The sequence below is a fragment of the Falco rusticolus genome, chromosome 2 (assembly GCF_015220075.1).
Source record: "Falco rusticolus isolate bFalRus1 chromosome 2, bFalRus1.pri, whole genome shotgun sequence".
In the NCBI taxonomy this organism is placed as follows: Eukaryota; Metazoa; Chordata; class Aves; order Falconiformes; family Falconidae; genus Falco; species Falco rusticolus.
This window is the reverse complement of record NC_051188.1, coordinates 73,882,749-73,901,507: the sequence shown is the minus strand read 5'-3', so window position 1 is coordinate 73,901,507 and position 18,759 is coordinate 73,882,749. Positions and strand designations below refer to the sequence as shown.

General features: G+C 41.5%; 1 protein-coding gene across 3 annotated transcripts in view; it reads left to right on the top strand.

The window, feature by feature from the left end:
• Positions 1-2,322: 2,322 nt before the first annotated feature.
• The window catches only part of P2RY8 (P2Y receptor family member 8), a 36,562-nt gene continuing 20,125 nt past the window's right edge, over positions 2,323-18,759 (top strand). Inside the window, exons 1-3 of one of the 3 annotated variants that reach the window (XM_037377665.1) lie at positions 2,323-2,431; positions 5,938-6,022; positions 7,106-7,274. The gene's annotated coding sequence lies outside the window, so the exon portion shown is untranslated. Of the gene's footprint in view, positions 2,432-4,781; positions 4,901-5,937; positions 6,023-7,105; positions 7,275-18,759 lie in introns of all 3 variants that reach the window. The other 2 variants (XM_037377664.1, XM_037377662.1) reach the window with 2 other exon arrangements.

The following is an 18,759-nucleotide window of genomic DNA, read 5'->3' as shown; positions in this document are numbered from 1 at the left end:
TGAGCAAGTCAAGGGAAGAAGAACTCAAGCCTCTGTCCTGCAACCACATTTAATGTAAAAGTCTCTGATGCTTCTGCATATGAAGCCACATAATAAATAGCCCTAGCTTGAGAAATCACCCATATGTTTTGGTTTCCATTCCAAAAAAGCAATTAAGCACCTGCTTACGCTGAGGTTCTGGAGTATCCCCGTTGTTTTTGTGGTAGACTGTGAAAGGATGAACATCAAGTACAGATCACGCTCCTCAGGAGCATGCCTGGGGAGCCATCATTACTGGAAATAATCCGTAGTAAGTCAACTGAAGAACTTAACTTCAAGAGAATAAGGATTTTATTTGGGTTTTTTTATAAAATCTTCATTGCATAAAAAAATTATACAAGCAGATAGATAGATAGATAGATAAAAGAACTCTTACTTGGCTGTTGAAACTCCCAGATGGAGAACCTTGCAAAGGTCTGTTTCTCTCCATTGCCTATACGCAAGAGTGCCTTCAATGACTAGCTCTGGTGTAGACCACTGTAGTGCAAATGCCCAGACCTAGGTGAGACAACCATCACCCCTGTCTCAGATAACCCAAACACAAGGTCTGTCCAGAGGCTCAGAAGGCCCACAGGCTGCAAGCTGAGGTACCAGATCTGCTGTCATCTGGGGGAGGAAGGAAGCACCCCATGGTGCCTGCCTGCCCAGAGGAGCCTGAACCCCTTCCAACACGGGTGCAGCAGCGCACTCTGCAGAAGGCAGGGCGGCTGTGAGCTGTGCTGTGAAGGTGGTCCTGGCCATCCTCGGTGCAGTAATCCAGAACACTGGCCCAGGCAGTGGAAAAGCCTTCAGTCTGGACAGGCTCAGGCTCCCTGTTCCCACTTTCTGGGATAATCTCCTAAGCACATGGCTGGGATGCACACCCTTTCCAGTCCTTTTTGTGAAGCTGGGCCACGCTGCTGAGAAGAATACAAGATCTGAGTGACAAGGTCTTATAAGCAGTAATAATCAAAACATAAGCCTCTTCCAGAAACCTACCATCCACCAAGAGATGGACAATGCTGAGATGTGGTCCTTACTAAAGTAATTTGTGTAGTTCATGCAAAGCCTCTCCCATGGAAAAGTTGGTGGAGCACAGACTTGCTGACACATCAAGTCCTGCTTTGTCAGCTGTGCTTTGCTGAGAAGAATGGACTAGATCCCTACGTCCTCTAGCTTCTCTGGATTTTTGACATGCTTTATACCCAAAACACAGGTTTAGCTCTTCTGAAAGAGAACTAAACCCAAACCATCATAGCCAAGTGCTTGAGCTAAGAAACTGTTGTATGAAAGTGCATGTTGGTGACATTTCTATTCTCTCTTCCTCTACCAACATCCCAAATGCAGGGAGTGACACTTCCCTCCCCGCTAAGTTTTTTTAAATAAAACACACACATGCCTAGGCAAAGAGACTTCAGGGCTGTGGAAAGGACATACATACACATATGTCCAGGGTTTGTTTTCTAAATCATAAGAAAGGAGAAGGGTGCAAAACGCACATCTGTTTGCAGTGTTACAGTCCACACTGCTTGAAGCATTTTCTTTCTCAGCCTGCCGTTTTGGTGGGGAGAATCCACTTTGGGGTGCTGAACCCCTCAGCACCCACACACAGAGATCCCTGTGCCACCTTAGGTTCAGTGTGGAGGTGCCTGCTCCCCAAAGGCAGCCTGTGCTCTTGCCTGTGCTCTTGCATGGAACTGGCCTTTACTAGCCTTCAGGCTAGTGGGTTTATATAGTGCTTAGGCTCAGAAATGCCTTTCAGTGAAACAGGTATGTTCAGCCAAGGGAATCAGGGTTTTAGGGGCAGAAAGGTTTTTATGCACATAGGACCTAACTCCTGATGTTTCAGCATGCCTGACTTTCACCTAGAGACCCCCTGTGCATAAAAGTATCATACATCCATACATACATCAAATGCCTGTACAGAATGCAATGTATGCTGCCCCTTTAAATAACTTTTTTTTTTCTCTGTTCGGCACCACAAGACTGAAGTAATGTTGAGAATATTGCTCTAAGCGTCTTCAAGCCATTGCCCAGTCATTTCTACACTTCATCACATAAGCTTCACTCAACAGTAAAATGTACTTGGTCACAGTTATGCAGAAGACACTGCAAATCCTCTTTTCAATGGAGGTGATCAGCGTCACCTCCTCTGGCCACCTGCATATTCTTAATGTGAAACAGAAATCATGTGCAGGGCATGGCATTAGTTCCCAGACTGCAGTGGAAGGGTAAGATGGATTTTTTTTACTGTACTTGAAAAAGTAAATTAGAAGTGAGGAAGGAGTTAATAGTTGCAAAATACACGGTCATTTCCTGAGCCCTGTGGTTGGATGGTACAAACTTTCAACTATTTCTAATTCTTCTCTGTCACTTAAGAGGCTTTCAAGGTGCACTGTACATCCCAGACCAGGTAAGAAGTACAGCTTTTCACTTCTTGATTGTTTGTTCAGAATTGTTTTTCAGTGGAGTCAGGCTCAGTCAAGACTGATTTGTTCTCCCTCCTATTATTTACATCTGAAGGGAGAACAAAGTTCATTGCAATCCAAGAAGTGAGTGTCTTTGTGCCAGATGACTGTGAACTGTAGAAATAAAGAACAAACTGTATGGGTTAATAATAGAGCAATGACAATGAAGAAGTTATGTTACAGATAGTCAGAAGTCAGAATTATTACAACAAATACTGCAGTAAAAGAGAAAGAAAATTCTTACCACCAGTTTTAAGGAGTTAACTCTGCACAAATCGCTATCAAAATAAAGGGTTCCTAGGTGTACAGTTTGCTTTAGCAAGGAGAGTAGTAAAAATTGTAGCATGTCTTCAAGCGTATTTTTAAAAGGAGGAAGAATGAGCTTCTACCTATTTGGAGAGAAAAAAAAAAAAAAACAACAGATCATTTTAGACCCGTTTTATTTGTAAATCTGGACCTGATATCTATCTTTAGCTATTGCAGAGTCACGTATTGTAGTCATCCTGAGACTCTTCCTGAGGTTTGCAGCAATCAAACACACACGCAGAAGTGACTGTGGAACCATATCATAAAATGATATAATTTCAGCGGGGTCTTTTGATGCATGAAAACTGAACTCAGACAGACAGGCACCAGAAGGAAGTCTCATAACACAGTGCACTCTTGCATACTGCATTTGTTGTCTCTTAATAGCCAGGGAGAGAGACTATTTGCGTGGAAGTTTTTTAAATAGTTCAGAAAAAAACATAAAAAAGCCATCTGTAGGGCAGTTATTATAATAATGTGCTGACACCAAGTTGCCCTACAGAAAGTGAAATTGTATGTGTTGTGAGGATTCCTGGGTGAAGTCGTACACTGGAGGTTCAGGTTTCTGGCATTTGGGTTTTTTAAGTCTTTGCTTGTATTCAGTTTTAATGTTTAGATGTTGGATGCTTGGCTCTGCTCAGTGTTTGGTATCCACTTTCTGGATTTTATACACAGTGGTTGGCAGAATCTAGCTGGGTTTTCAAAAGCGTTTGATTCAGACACTTAAGTCCCATCAGTGTTTGGACTTAATTCCCAAATCACCTCCAGCCTACTTGTGAGATTACCACTACAGTTGCACTTGAACCTCTGTAATGAATTTCACCCTTAAAAGGCTGTGTGAGCCACGGAAGTTTTGTCACTGTCATCTACAGGTGGGGAACTTGGATGAATCCCAGTTGATGCCAGACTTGTGCCCTGGTTTTCACAGCTCCCCAGTGCAGGTTATCTGACCAAGAATCCCATGTCTTCCCTTGCAAACAGCTGTATGTCCTTTGTCCATTTAGACGCAGCCAGAGAGCACATCACCATTCTGCTAGGGAAGTCCATGGCATGGGCAGAAGCATTTGCATCAGCCTTAATCTTCTCAGTTTGAGTATTGACACTAAGCAATATGCTGTTCCTTACATCTCTGTACGGCCTTAGCTGCAGCCTGTGCTACAGCTTGCAAGATGAAAGCAGGCTGAGGTGTGCCTACCCATCCTGCAGTCACATTTCCCAGTTACTGCATAGGCACAGCTCAAGGGACAGTACTAAGCAGCTTTGTGTGGGAAGAGCAAACTGAACCTGGGCCTCCCCTGTCACCAGCCAGCTGCTTACCCACTGCTCCTGCCTTCATTTTTTAGCATCTCTTCAGGTGCCTTTATTGAAAGTATTTACTTGCCTTCTGCCTTTCAGGGCGGGTTTGGGTTCAACTCGGATACATCTGCCTGTGTAGACAATTTTGCTCTCACTGATGGCTGTAAGCACAAAAAAAGGCCAATTTAGGTGATTTAAAACGTTTGCTTTCAGTGCTTTTTCAGCATGAGTATCTTTGGTGTGGGAAAAGGGTGTACTCAGCTCTCTGTCAGGGGGAGGCGCACGTTATATGTAGTGGCATAACAGGACGGAAAAGAAACAAACCCTAGAAAATGTGGTCTCTCACAGTAACTGCTCTGTTCTGGTCGAGTGGCTAGTGGGGAGAAACCCAGCAGGCCACAATCCAGCCTCAAGAAGTTATCCTGTGGTGGGCTCCCTCTGTCCTGCTCAAAAATGAAGAGACACCAGGACTGTTTCTCCATGTATTTAAAAGATGTGTTGGTGTTTTGCACACGTATTGCCGCCTAACAACTTTACTTCAAATGTGCATAGGTTCCAGATAAAAAGTTGTTTTGAAGCAGAAGTTCAGGGAGCTTCACCGCTGACAACTGATGTTTGTAAAGCCTCCAGATGGACAGAAGGTTGTTTTTCATTCAGGCATATTTATTGACACCATTCTCATGTTTTTCACAGCATTCAAAAGGAGCTTGAAAGTGGAGCTTTCCTCCAAAAAATGACTTTGTAGAAATGGGAGCATTTGGCCCTTGACTGCTGCCTCAAAAATTCCTGGATGAAATGACCTCATTTTACAAGTAAATGTCTTTGGGACTGTTGTTTGGTCTTGTTTACTCTTACTGCCAGCTCTCGAATAGGAAGGTCAAGTTGGTGTTCCTCCTGGGCTTCCTATTTATCCACAGGAAACCTGAGAGGAGCTTTTAGCCTGAGAATTAGGTTTGATACTTTAAAAGAGGTTCAAAATGCGTAATATAATCCAATTTTTGTCTAAATTTAGGTGCTAAGCAATGAGAAATATCCCACAGGCCTTATTTTCTACATCCTTTTAATTTGGTAATGTCAGTTTGATCTGTCTCTTTTCCATATATTTTTGGTCAGAAGCCTTCCATTGTTACTGAAATTTTCCATTTATAGTCTTATTTTTCAGTGTTGTTGAGTATTTAACTAAAGCTAAATACACAGACAGACAAAGACAGAGAGAGATCTGTACATACATCATGCAACAGCTCAGTTTTTTTAAATGCTGGATTTTAGCTCTGGTTCAGTCATAGAGAGATTCTGGCTTTTTACACACAGACTGATGAGGGGCCAAGAGTTGCTCAGGCTGGGGCAAGGCATCTACAAGCTTGTTCATCAAGAGCTGCACATTTTTGTTGCATTTTCACACTAGTGCATGAGGAAATCATGCTCAGCAGCTGGTGAATTTAAAATAATTTTACCCTTACATCCTTGTTCTCCCAACTGCTGATTAAGTCTTGAAATAACAACAGAAATTACACACCAGTATGGTCATGATGAGGCAGCTAGGGTTATTTACTACTAGATACACTGCACCTGATTCAGATCGGCAAAACTAAGAAGGGAAAATATCAAATCACCAAAAAGTATGTGCTCTTTTATCTTCTCTTCATCTTCAGATGTGGATATTATGCATCTTCAGTAATCCTGCACAGGTACATTTTACAGCTAGTGAATGGTGCTTTAAGGCTATGAAAGGCAGTGTTAGTGCTTGTCACTGTTCGGCATTATCTTTAGATGTACTCCTTTTAAGAAATTTTTTTTTTTGTAACAACTGATTCTTAAAATATTTTTTTCTTTTTGGTCCTTTCTGCAGCTTTTACTCAGAGGAAATCTGATCTGCTGCAGCACAGAAACATCAGCAGTGACCACGGCGAGACAAATTCCTTGGGGAGCTGCCTGTAAGTCTGATCAACATTTAAGATGAAAAGTTTTGCATTTTCTTTGGCAGGATGTTACACGCAGAGTTTAGCTGTATGAGGCAGTTGCTGAGGCAATAAGAGAATATTCAGGAACACAAGCCTCTGCTTTGAGTAGGTGAGTAAGCACAAAGAAAGGAATCATCTTGTAAAGACTTTTTATTTGGATTATTTTTTCTGCACAACCCCTCATAAATATGATCGGTCTTCAAGACTCTCTAAATCATGCCCAATTGAAATCCTGTTCTCCCAGGATCCTGGGCAGACTAAGTAGACCCCACTTTGGGCTACCATGGAAGGCAGGGAGCATAAGCCTTTTGTACTTGTGTTACTTCACTTTGTGACAGTCAAGCAATGCAGGGATCAAGGGGAAATCCTCCTGGAGCACAGATGGTGGCTGAGGGGATAGGAAACTGTGGATAAGCAGGAACAGAAATAATGAGGGACAGGGAGGAAAAAAAAAAAAAGAGAGAAGAGGAAAACTGGTAGTACGAAATCGAGGTGGGTGAGGACAGAGGGCGGTGTCTGGGCAGCGGTTAACGGCAGAAGGGCAGCCTTTGGGTAACATGCTGCAGATGATGTAAGTGGGTTTGTCGAGGACAGCAAGGCATGACCCCCTATCAGCTCTTTTCCTCAAATGCTCTGGAGAAAAACCTGAAATATCCAGGTCCCAGTAACCCAAAAATAAATCTTCAAAGACAAAGCAAGTTTGTCTGCTCCCTCTAGTGGTCTAGACAGAAAAGACGTTTTTACCCAGCTACAGGCGTTTGCTGGGACCAGTCATGCCCTGGTCTTTAGCTTATTTGACACATCTGTAATAACTGTTCTCAGCCCCTGAAACATGGAGACTACATCTAAAATCCTTTTTGGGAATGGTCCCTGGTCTATGATAACTCCTAAACTACACAAGGTGGTTGTGTGGGGCCCAGACTTGCTTGTGGGAGCATTAGTTGGTGTGAAACTAAACTGTGCCAGAACAGTCACAGCCCAGGGAACTGACTTTCATAGCCTGAGCCCAGCTCTGACAGCGCTTAATTTACTAATATCGACATACCCTTCTTGTAGTAACATCTGCCTTGTGCATGTGGTATAGTCCTCAGTCTCCTAAGTGTAAATATTGCAGAACACTTTGACACAAAACATCAATCAACAGTCCATTCAGAGGAACACCATTACCTGTCTCCTTGATCAGCTCTCACCTACTTGCTGCTGGAGGACACATGCTGACTGAGAGGTAGGACAATAGGAAAAGGCAAAGTAGCCTTGTGAGTTTAGTGACTAAGCAATGTCCTGGAAAACAGGATTCTGCCACCGATGCTACCTCAAAAGTCTTCTGCGATGCTGAGAAAAGGGCACCTCCATAAGAAAAGGATACGTGAGAAGTGCCTTAAATGGAGCTGGGGTGGAACTTCAGAGCTTCGGCTCCAAGGAGGAGCAATTCTCATACACCCTCTGACTACTGGGGAATTATACCCTAGCAGTTGCTTCTCATAATGTAAGATAGCAGTATTTAAGATAGCAGTACCTAAGATACTTAAGAACAAGTATAGAGCAGATATTCATTTGCAATTATAGAGCAATTGAATTTTGGCAGGACTGAGAGAACTTGCATAGTGCCATTCGAGAGCATGCTTAAAGCACATCAGTAAGACTACGCTGCTTCTTTAGAAATACAAGTACTTTCTTTCCAAACACAGTCACAGAGTAGGAAATTGCTAACTCCTCCTCTACAGCACCCTCCTAGGAGAAAGAGCAAGCATGTTCAACGCTCTCTTTGAAAAGTATTTAAAGCCTTATCCTTCTCCTTCCTTGCTAGCTAGATGGTATGCTAGCTTCCACAGTCTGAGCCGATTAGCATCTGACCAGTTGAGGCTGGGAGAGCAGGCAGTGGTCATGGGACAAAAGAGGAGCAGGTGCCTGAAATATTGTTCAGCTCGAAGGCAAAAGACCTCATTTCTAGTCTTGTCTTCAAATACACTATTTCACATTAAGTAGTCACCGAATAACCCCAAAGGCCAATCTAAAGAGTAGGTACCAGGCCACGTCCACTCCCTTACAGTGGATGACTGCCCCTGTCACTAGGCTAGAGAATCTCTTGCCCTCTTGCATGGCATTTTCGTCTTTCCCTGGGCTGTCATACTGATAATAATTTTTTGTTGCGCATCTTTGATATGAAACATGAACAGTACCCAACAGCTTTGTGGTTAAAACAATCTTCTGCTGAGATAATAAGTCCCATGGTCAGACTTGGGAGGCAACTCAAGGCATCTATTTCCTGACCTTAACCGCTGCTCTGTCATGTAGACAGGGAAGTGTTTCTCTTGTATCAACTGTCTTAAAAGATTGTAGCAAGTCATATTCAGTCTCCAGAAAGAAAAGGCAACAGGGGATTTTCATAAAAGGAACATTCACAAAGAGGTTCAAGGCTCAGGTCTCACACTAGTTTACTTGTGAGACAGAGGATGTTCTGTGAGACTCACAAAGATTTTTATTTCCAAGTTTTCATGTTTCCAAGGCTCATCCATAGTCTTCTCCAGATGACCCATGTGTGTGGCATGTGAAGGCCGCTGACTTCACACTGTTCCTCACCATTTTACTGGCTATTTCATATCCCATTCTGAGACACCTAAATCTTCATTGGTGCCTTAATCTTTCCACCCACGTGATGCTCATCTTACAGAGCCTGAAATCTTGTTTCAGATCTGGCTTCAAGGGGTTAAGCTTTCAGAAACAGGCACCAAGTGAGTTCCTCATTTTCAAATGCTTACTGAAAGACACCTGGGTCTGACTTGCAGTCAGACCTGCAGAAGCATTGAGTACTCACAGATCCAGATCCAGTCAATAGAAATGTGGCTTTGAAACAGTAACATTTTATGTGACATCAAATACCCTTAGAAATCACGTTCTCGGCAGCTCAGGGCCTCCATTCCTCTTTCCTGTTTGTAATATGGGGTTAAATAATCTTCACATTAGAAGAAGGCTGCAAAGAAGAAATGTGCAGGTCTTTTTGAAGCACTTTGATACTATAACACTGGATGCCACAAAAAAGTCCGCAAAAAGTCATTTCTTTGGTACAGAGGACAAGAGTTTGAGCAGCGTACTATACATAGGGCATAGTGTCACTCCTTCAACAGTGAAAGGAAGAAAGTCTTAATCTTTCTCATGGGGTGTTTTGCATTTGGAAAATTGCTGGGAGGGCATTGGTTCCAACAAAGATCAAATGGAAATGGGCAGGCTTAAGTCTGTCCATTTTCCAGCCGCTGACTGATAAAGTTGCTTCTCATAACGGAAGATAGCAGTATTTAAGATAGCAGTACTTAAGATACTTAAGGACAAGTATGGAGCAGATATTCATTTGCAATTATAGAGCAATTGAATTTTGGCAGGACTGAGAGAATTTGCATAGTGCCATTCGAGAGCATGCTTAAAGCACATCAGTAAGACTACGCTGCTTCTTTAGAAATACAAGTACTTTCTTTCCAAACACAGTCACAGAGTAGGAAATTGTTAACTCCTCCTCTACAGCACCCTCCTAGGAGAAAGAGCAAGCATGTTCAACACATGGAAAACTTTGGAAAATTGCTGGGAGGGCATTGATTTTAACAAAGATCAAATGGAAATGGGCGGTGTTAAGCTTGTCCATTTTCCAGCCACTGACTGATAAAGTTTCTTGGTGGCTGGTTGGGTGGCTCTCTTCAGCTTGTTGGTTTCCAGCTTTTCACTAGTAGGATCATTAAACTGCAAAGCAGGAGCCTGCTGATGAAATTCTGGCTGCCAGGGTTTTCAGCAGTTTATTTGTGCAGGCTGTTAGAGCAGAGGCCTTCCTGAGGTATATGAGCATCGTGAGTATTTTGACAAGGAAGGAAAAGACAAGACATTTTCATGAGGGACACCTTCTGCTCCCCTCAATCCCAGGTCTCTGCAAAGCTGATGATCTCAGTTGCACAGTGGTTAAATAATCAATGCACTAATCAAAGCTGTTGTGGTCATTAGAAATAATAAATCGGCAAAAAGTTTGCACCTTATCTATAATTGCAGCGAACAGATGTTGGCTGCTAGTACAAGAATGTGGGATTGACTTAAGCAGGAGCAAGACCAAGGCCTTAAGTTTAATGCAACACTGCTTTGTGTGCACATAGCATCTCTTTATGAGCCCAGTTTGTGACCTACATGTCATGCTTGTCAAAGAAAATATCTGGGACCCTCTCACACATTTCTCCTGTGGTGTGTAAAGATATCATTAACACCTCTAAAAGGCTGAAGAATGATGTTTCCTGCTGGGTGTCTGGTTTTCATGATCTCAGCAATTCTCTGTTGTATAGATACGTAACTTTAAAATCTGGTCTTGGTGGGTAAAATAGCCTCACAAACTCATCACGGAGGCGTTTCAAGTCCAGCATATGTTACATGTCTGAGATTTTAAATCATATATTCTTCTGAAATTATTTTTTACAGTTTTTAAATGAAAAGTTTTCCATCAACAACACTTGTCAGAGAAACTAACAGGACATGGCATAGTTTTACGTATTATAGTAGGCTGATAGGTTTACTCAACTCACATGTCTGTTCCTGTGAATGTTTGTGGGCTGTCTTACATGAGTACACGATTACCACTACACGAGAGGCAGAAATTGTAACTGATCTGGATATCAATAACATAGACAGTTGGTCTATGCTCAGCTTGAGAATGTTTACACTGAATGGTGTGGATTCTCAGAACTTCACAGTTTTTGCTGCTGCAGTACTGCAGAAAGGAACTTTGAACTCTCTCACAGCAGTGCCTAGGGATCAGTTTGTTATACAGGGAACACCAGCATGTGGAAGGATTATTCCTATGCCAGTTAGCAGTAGGAGGGCAGAGAGACAAGCTGTATTACAGAAATATCAGCTCCTTTGGTTATGCCTACTCTTCTAGCTGCTCTAACTTGTCTTTGGGACTAGCGTAGTCAGGAGTGTAGAAGGAAAAATAGGTGGTCAGAAACATCTTTGCCTGCTTCTAAAGAGCAGGGGGGCACCTGGCAATTTGACTTCCTCATGTTTGAAATAAAATATGTAGTGTTGCAGTCTGTCATTGCCGACAATTTCACGGTTCAGAGTAACATGCTACAGGAGCTGCAAATGCTCCTCTATGCCAACCTGCCTCAGCAAAGAAGAAGTTTTCACCTTCCATAGATCATCGACTTAAACTTTTCTAGTAAATCTGAAAACAGGACATTAATAAGTAGAGGTTTGCTCATAAATGACTGGCCACAATTTCAGAGTGTGCCAGGCATTAGAAATAAAGTCACGCTTCTATAATGAAGATAAGTTTATGTCCAGCTGTGGGCCAAAGAGAGACAAATGCTAAACGCTCTTGCTTCCTGTTTCCTCCAATGGAAGACAGATGTATTCACTGGGTCTTGGCTCATTCATAAATTGGATCTGTCATGTGTTGAGTCAAGCAGGATTTCGTGTAGGATTTGCAGACTGGTTTTTATAACCACTTTAAATACTCTGCCACTTATTCCCAGCTACAATTTTACTGCTTCAAACCCAGGCTGAAAAATGGAAGGGTGAGAGGCATTTTGAGTGGTTAACATGAGACTCACGGTGATACTCTCCCAAAAGGGAGAAGAACACCAACAAGCTCTCCAGTGGCTCTGTGGGCAGTAGAAAACACTAGCCTATTTACTTCCTACAATTCTGTGACTTATGGTGGATTACTACATAGTGAAGATTGTCATCATTGTCGTTGCACATGTCTACAACCTTCTCCAGAGTTATTATGACCATGACACATAGAAAACCATATGCAGTTGCAGAAATCAGGGAAAGGAACTAAAAAACATTAGGTGGAATTATAAATGTCTTAGTCCAAGGCTTTCATCCAATTGGCCATATATTTTAATGCAATGCACAGAAACTTGGTTAATCTTGGGACCTACACCCTCTATCAAATTTAGCTAGAATTAGCTAACACAGTCACATTTATTGTGGGAGAGACGGGAAATACAGACCTGTGAATATAGACCAAAGATCTTTTTCAAATGAAGCTGAACAGCAGCTGGGCTAAGTAGTTGTTTGGGGTTTGTTTATATTCTTGCTTCTAAATTAATGAAAAATGAACAAGTGGAAGTGTTTGATGCCTGCTCTGGCCGGCAGTGACCCAGGGCTCCCACATTCCCCTCTGGATTCTCCCACATCACATCCTTCCCCTATAGATGAGGCCACATGCCTACCACAAACCTCATTTGTCAGGTAAGAAGGTGTACTGAAAAGCCAGAGTCTTTCACTTTTAAGTCTAAGCAGCCTACGTTGTTTCTGTGAACAGTATTTATTGACTGGCTCATAGAAAGCATTGCCTGGCCCAGCCTGTTGGTGCACATTACCCACACTGTGATCGACAGAGTCCTGGTTCTCACCTTCCATTTCTGCGGTCCAGCACCATTCTGCCCTTTTACTTTCTTCTGGGAAGAAGAAAAACATCCAAGCCTCCCCTGAAATAGATTCGGTCTGCACTTTTTTGTGTCAACATTAATGCCTCAATGCTCTCCTCCTCCTCCTCCAGAGGAGGAGAAATGTATTGTAGTGACTGTCTGCTGGGCGCTTATTTCCTTTTTCAAGATCTGAGCCGAAGCTTCATTCTCTTGATGTATAGCCATCAAAGGCAGTGAAGATAGATAACTCACAGTGCTGCTGGTAAATAAAAATCCTACACACTGTTATGTGCTGTCTTATTGCGTCATGCACAAGTGTTAAATGGGATTATATAGAAGCACAAAGTTAAACTCGCAGCAATTAAACTACTAAATAGCTCTAAGGTCAAAATGAAATATTTTCAATTTTATCTATTTATTTTATAATAATTTTATTCACATTAATTTTACTTACAAAATAAATTAATCCTAACCCATCACTAATCTAAGTCCTTTTACATGACCAGGCACACTGCTGAAACGCAGTGCCATAGATTTTGGCAATGCCCTACGTTCAGACAGTTGCACATGACAGAACATTTTTGAACACACATCTGAAAGATACAGTGACTTTAGTGTTAGAACTTTTTTTTTCTGCATTAGGGCTACAAAGATTGCACTGCTGCTGCTGAATCACTACTGTCAATGATGACAAAGGACAAGAGTATTCCCCTTGTGGAGAGACAGGCAAATACAGCATAATGTTTTAAAAGCCAGCATAGCATTGGAATCACATCAGAATCGTAGAGTACATAAATGTTCTTTCAAATCACTTTGCATTTGTTTTTTTGACACTGACAATCCGGCTGTCCTTAGTGGCAAACCCCAAGGTAAAGTACGTTACTGCACTTGCTCTGTTTTATATACCCTTGATCTAATAGATCTCAAATTAAATAACTGGGTAGAAAAAAATGGTGCTACCCCACACGGGAAGAGTTTGGAAAACAACCTCTCTTCTCATTATTAGAAATAATACCTTCACTTCATGTTTCAGTCTGGGTGGGGGAGAAACCTTTGCTTGTTCTTTCGCTAAAAGTGCACAGTTTCCATTTCTGAAGTTCCTATTAGAATTTCCACTAGTTCCGAATGCCCTCACCCCCCAGGAAAAATAAACACCTAGTTTGGGGCTCTTCTGTGTTGTTTATACACTCTGTTTAAAAGGTTATCAAGTCTTTTTAAACTTTTTGTATGCTTAAAAGCAGGTTGTTTCAACCACTACTTCCTTATTTCTCCTCCCTTCCTCTTAACTCTTTAATATACAATCTCATAGATACTCGTGCTTTTCTTCTTTGTTTACAGTCTATGAATAAGTTGATCTATGCATCTTCCCAACCAACTGGGAGTATGAAAGCCAAGCATATTTTCAGATAGTTTCTCATCGGAAAAGCAGATGAAAACCATTGCTGTAATATGGTAACCATTTACTTAGAAGATATTCCATTCTTTTCTAGAATGCCTCAAGAAGTTAGATCTGTTCTGTATCCAGTTTTACAGCAAGTATTCATCCAATTAATTAGTATTAATTTACTGGAATCAGTGGTCTTGTTCTCATGGTTTATAACTATGTTTTTTCCAGACAAAGTCTCAAGATCTCTTATGCTATAACCTCTGCAAACCTTTCAATGACTTCTTAAAACAGTGCAGTACAATTGATAAAATCATGCAAAAGTTATGACAGAAAGCTCTTCAATAAGTGAGGTTTTGTGCCATCTTTTAGAATGTCCAGTTCCAGCCATATTCAGGGGACTGCATTTGTCAAAACCATGTTCAGATAATTTTCTTTTTAGATTGAGCCCTTCCTTGTACCTTAAAGTGTGATACCCAAATAATGAGACTTCCCAAATCAATTATCAACATAGAAAATTATTTCTTTAGTGGTGGTGGGGCTTTTCTGCCCAAATTATAATCATACAACAATATCCCAAGGGGAAGAATCTCCACAAACTGCAAGGTACTATATGATTTTCTGGTCCTCAGAAGACTGAATACCTCATATTACAAAAGACAGTGTAGGACTTTGTACACTCGATATCTGATGTCTTGTTCATGTCACTAGTCAAGCTAAAGAAAGCCACAGTTCAGCTAAAAAACAGTTTTAAAAGTTTCTTTAGAAACTGGGTGTAAAAAGAGATTGTGGTTTGTTTTGCTCAATTGCAAAAAAAAAAAAAAAAAAAGGACAGAGGCACAGGAAAGCAACAAGTACCTAGAGGCAGTCAATACACCGTGCAAATCCACAGAGAGAGCCTAGAGCGCCCACGATCCACACCTCCCCTACCCCAGGCTGTACATAAATAGCCAAAGGCAGCTGCCTGCCCAGGAGTCTCCATGGCCCAAGCTGAGATGTCCCATGCCTCACTGACTCACAAGTAGGCATTTTAGAGTGAGATCCAGAAAACCAGGACACTGAACAGCAAGCAAGCTATACAACAAGAAATGCCTTGGTCCCCACGAAAACCGTAGCTTTTGGCATTTTGCTGAGGGATTCAAGGAGACCTCTACCTACAACATGTATTCCAACTGATATTTCTGCTGGAGATGCTTATCTCACAAAAAATGGAAGGATCCAAACCAGCAACAACAGTATTGCTTACGTTTCCTAAATATCATTCAATAGGGATGTGGCAGATAGGAATTCATTTCTCTCTTCAGAGTGATGAGATTTGAATCCACACCTCCCACCAAGCAATAAGAGTTTCTATTAGTCACTTCATATAAAACATACAAATTACATTGAAATGGTAACTGCAGTTTGGATGTCTTCTCCTCTCAGGTACTGAACGAAACACTATGGTCTTTTTTTCTCACCCATGGATTTTATATCCCAGTTGCACCATGCACACTGGAACAAATTCAGGTGCAAAAGTAAAAATAAGTTGTAGATTAATAACTTTAACTTGGTGGTTAATGTATTTCTGCAAGAATGGTTGGTTCCAATCAGATTAGTTAAACAGGATTAAAGAGCACATAGCATTGCCACCTTTCTTCTGGCTGTATCCCATGCAGGATCTACTCCAGTAAGTCTCAAATAAGTGCTTTGACTATTTATAGTATACTAGGTCCTCAAAACGATACAGCACAAGGAACAGTCTTTCCACACTCCTCAGCTGTGCATCATTTCAAGCCTTCAGTCCGAATTGTTTATTAGGATATACGTGCTTCTGAGCACTTAGTAACTGGGCTTCGTCCTTCTGACATCAGGCACCCTTAGCAAAAGCTGAGCAGTTGAAGACATCAGTCCTCAGTTTTAACACAGTGATGAGAGTATTTAGATTCCTAAAGCCATTTTTCAATTCTAACATTAAGGTCAAATATTGGAAATTCCACCTGGGAAGAAATCTTTTCACTTGTAGTGTGAGTTTGGGGTGAATGCCAACAAATGGGTCAGGCTTATGAACATGATGTTGGGCCTGATGTTGGGTGTATAATGTGAGCCACAAACATACACTTGCCTTGCTCTGCCTTCTGGGATTGTGCCCCTTTTGCAGAAGAATCTCCTTGGTTCGTGCAGTCAAATCATCCCTTGGTGAGCACAGTCCCACCCAGGATGGATTGCCTGCGCTGTCTATTGTAAGCCTCAGTGGCAGTCAAGTAAAAGTACTTGCCTTTCTGCTTTTGCAGCAGTCCCAATGGCCTTTCTCTCAGATCAAAAATCCTGGCAGATATTCCATACAGTACTGCCACTCAGTCAGCTAACCAGTCCTCCCAGATCATGGTATGCCCATAGACATTTGAACTTTTCCTCTGCCAGACTGAGAACAGATATCCTGCCCCAGCAGACTAGGAAAGGCATTCAGCAGAGAAAAGCTGCCTGGCTCAACTCCGTGTTTTTGTAGCATTCTCCCAGACAGATTGCTTCTTCAATGAAATAGAAGCAGGTGCTGTGCTTCCAATTTGAAAAGCCCCTTGTTCTCCTTGTAATACTTGGAGCATCTAATATTTCTTAAACCATCACCAGTGAGGTAACTGAGCAGTGCAAATATATTACTAGTATTAAAAAAAAAAATGATAAATTAAATCAGAGTAGAAAAATGATATTTTAAAAGGCACTGAGCACATGAAACAGCACTGGAACTGAAGGCAATCTGATTATCAACCCCAAGGACACACCTACAGTCTTGTCATCTCTCAGAAGCGTCTCACTTCTTAATCATCTACTGCTTGTTATTGCAAGGAGGCATTTTTACAAAAAGATACAGAGAAGATGATAACATTTTCATCTCCTTATTGACATGGCTTTCTGCAGGATATATAATGATGAAACTCGTTGTGGGTGTTGTCCTCAGCCTACTTCTTCCCAGCACTTTGGAAGTGCTTTTGGAGTGCCAGAGCCATCCTTTTACACAGGGATGTTCAATAAGGTAGATCCTTACTCTAATCTAGAAAGTCATAGTGTTTTTGTTATTGTGCCATTGCAGAGAGGTCACTGACATACTGATCTCCTGGTCAAAGTATTGTTTCTACTTTTTCATTGACAGTTTTGGCAGCAGGAGACCAGCTTACTTTTGCTTTTGCTTTTGCAGAAAGGTGCATGGAAACCAATCAGGAATGCTGCTACTAAGGACTGACTCCTCCAAAATATTTGGATGTCTGATTCCTTTTGAGTACTTAGGCCAAAATTAGCATCTTCCCCAAATATTGTTTTGCTGCAGGTGCTTAAAGAAACAAGAAAAAATGGTCAGCAACTGCAGGGCAAACAAAAGCCAGACATTTAAGTAAAAGTAAACTAGCTAGTTCTCGCTCTTTGCTTCTGTCAGATTATAAATTTGAGTATAGCAAGTAAGAACAAAGCAAGAATGAAGTATGATCCTATTATTCTTGAAGACTGTGAAAGTTATTATTTAATCTATAATTAAAATACAAATGGTAATGGCAAGGAGTTGGCATGTGATGTGACCTAAAAATAGGAGACTGGTATAAACACATGTTCAGCCTAAAAAGTAGTCTGTCTTGTGATTAGTGTGACCATTTCAAAATATTTCCTGTTGTGATTGTATAACCTTCAAAAAAAAAGGATAGGTTTTAGCTGATGAATTGCTAGGTGTCTTCTCTTTTTACTAGTCTTGGTAAAAAAATGATAGATTCCTTTTACAGGAAAGCAACAGGTAAAGAAAACTAAATAACAAGTCTTGGAGTTTGTGTATGGTAGTTTATAACATGATATGACAGAACGCTTTAAAAACTATCAGTCTATGCGGCGCAAACACAAGTAATTTTTATATGTAGTTTATAGCATGTCTTAGAGGTAACATCTATTGAGATGGTGTGGGAGTGGTGAGAGGTTTGAACTGAGGAAACCGCTTTTGAAATATTTTTTTGTGTGTGTGTGTGTGTAGGTTTTTTTAAAGAGTTTCAGAGAATTGAAAGAGGAACCTGCACTTAGCAGCTAGTCCTAACTTGTACAAAACTTTCCCCATATCATGTGATGAAATGTATTTTATCACTGCGCTCTTATCTTTGCTATCTAAGATGTTAGAGCTCTCCAGCTTTGCTCACCTGCATGGCTGGCTGGCTGGTTGTAGAAGGGGTGGTGAGAATCTATTTTGCTTTTCCAGGGTCTTTTATGAAAAAATATAATACACAACCTTTACTAAATTCCAATCCTCCAGAAAATGGATTTATTTTAAAGCTTAAAATTCTGCTTTCTTTTTCTTCCTCTCCCCTTCTCCATTTATGTGTATGGCAATGCAGCAGAGCAAGAGACAGAAAAACACACGCAGAAAAGGAAAGGATACTAAAGCTGCTCTCCGGGAATTTGCATTGCCCGTACGTTTTTATAAAAGGCTTGCTGAGACCTTAAAATAAAAAGGACTTGGACCTGTTTCCTTCAGTTCTCTGAATGGGTTTCAAAACACTGGCCTTTTCCATCATTTGCTTGCCAAACCACATTAAACCCACTGTGGGCCGTAATGCTACGTGACTATCACAGGCATCGGCGACTCCATCTTGCAAGCCCCACCAAACCTCTCCAGTGCCGGGCTGGTGCCACACGGAAAGGCAGGCTGGCAGCCACCTACATGTGCAGAAACTATGCCCCAGCCCCAGGTGACTTCAGCCAGCTGGGGAGATCGCAGGCTTGGCAGGTCTGTGGGAAAACCCTGAGATGGCCCCAAGCCCCTGAACTTCCCATGAGCAAGCACATACCATGGGTTCCAAAACAGAACTAAGCAGTAGCAAAAATTAAATAACCTCCACTATCCTCAGAAAGAGAAGTGAGAAAGTAGTTGGTGCTGATCTTTCATAGCGGGCAAGGGTGCATGTTGTGTT